Here is a 1,931-nt window from a genome sequence, read left to right on the forward strand (position 1 = left end):
AGACTATTACAGGTTTAGGATGTTCAATGTAAGCCCCATGGAAACTACAAAGAAAATATCCAAGAAAATGCCAGTTCATAAGGGCAGAAGTTATAGTGCAGGTTACCAAGTTCAGGGGTGAGGGAATGAGGAATTAACTCTCAATGGGTGTAGGATTCCTGACTGGGGAGGTGGGAAGTTTTAGGAAAGGAAGGCAAGGAGAGCACAGTGAATGTGATTCATCTCACTGAATAGTATGATGGGGGCAAAGGTGGGCTAGATGGGAAAGTTTAGGTTGGTACATGTTTCCATTCACACAAAAAAAGAGCAACTAAAGATACTGTGACAATTAAAGGCAATGGCAGGTGAAGAATACTGGTGTGGAATGTTACTGACAGGGGACACGTGGTTGGCAGGTAGTTCTACAGAGCTATATCCAGGGTACATAAAAAATGTTTGGATATTTTCATAGTGGATACAATTAAAAACAACAACTGAGGGAATGCTGAGTTCCTAGCCAGGAGAGGGCTATCACAGTCCCTAAAGGAACAGCAAAAATCCCCCAAGTGCAATGGCAAAGACCGAAAAAGAATGAAGGTCCAACAATGAGTGCTTGATCCTAATGACTATGCTTGTGAGCCTGTGCACCTGAAATAAGAACAAGGCCTAGAGCTGTAGGGTGCCTAAGATTTCCCTCCTGAGAGCCTCCATATTGCTCAAATGTGGCCAGTCTCAAAGCCAAACTCAGCATGTAGATGCATTGCCTTCCCCCCAGAATGGGACATGACTCCCGGGGATGAGCCTCCCTGGTGCAGAGGGTTACTACAAAGTACCAGCTGATGATGTAACTAGAAAATGACCTTGAATAAAAGGATCAACTCAGACCAGCAGAATATCTCAATCTACCTATAATAACAGGAGTTAAAAATGCTTTTTAACCTGAATCAAGGGGGAAATGGAAAGGACAAATGAATTTATATGGCTATGAGTCTCCAAAAAGAGGTGGGAGGTTATCAGAGGGTTTGCCTTTATGCACACCTCAGCAGAGTGCCAGTGACAGATAAAGTAGATACAACCCCAGGTATTGGTTCTTCTGAGGGCTACAGAAACCCACAGGTTCTATGATCATGGCAGATGGAGTTTAGTGCCATGTCAGTTGGCCCTACTTTGAAGTTTGTGGTTCTGTGTGATGGAGCTGTACTTAGATGTGATCTTTGTCCACAAGCCTCTCCTGTTACTTTTACAGGAACTATAGTTGGTGCTGGGGTTTAATATATACCCAGGGGACCTGAATCTCTGGACTGACCATGTGATAGCCAGGTCCTGAGCCTCAACAGACTTGCAACTCCTATACTCTGGTTTATTGGACTTACCCAACTCAGCTAACATGGAGTTGAAGAAGGTCAACCACCACCCCAGGGAGCCAAGAGTGCCTACAACTGAAAGCAGGAGGGTTGCATCCAGCATCCATGTGGAATCTAAGCTCCCTCTTGTTACATATGTGGAGTGGTTACAACCATTCCCAGGTCCACAGGATGGAGGACTAGAGTATGGATTAGAGTGGACTTACTGATAATCTATTCATGAACTACTGTGATTAGTAATCGAAGAAAATGTGGCATTGGTGTGGAGAAAGTGGCCATGGTGGCTGCTGGGGGTAGGGAATGGGAGGAAGAGATGAGATGTGGGACTTGGAATTTTCCTAGGTGATGCTGTAGGGACAGTTACTGGACATTGTATGTCCTCCAATGACCCACTGGGTGGAATGTGGGAGAGTGTGGGCTATGGTGTGGACCATTGACCATGAGGTGCAGTGGTGCTCTGAGATGTATTCACCAAATGCAATGAATGTCTCATGATGATGGAGGAGATTGTTGTTATGGGGGGAGGAGTGGGGTGAGGGGGTTGGGCGATATATGGGAACCTCATTTTTTTGAATGTAATATTAAAAA

The sequence above is a fragment of the Dasypus novemcinctus genome, chromosome 22 (genome assembly GCF_030445035.2).
Source record: "Dasypus novemcinctus isolate mDasNov1 chromosome 22, mDasNov1.1.hap2, whole genome shotgun sequence".
Classification (NCBI taxonomy): domain Eukaryota; kingdom Metazoa; phylum Chordata; class Mammalia; order Cingulata; family Dasypodidae; genus Dasypus; species Dasypus novemcinctus.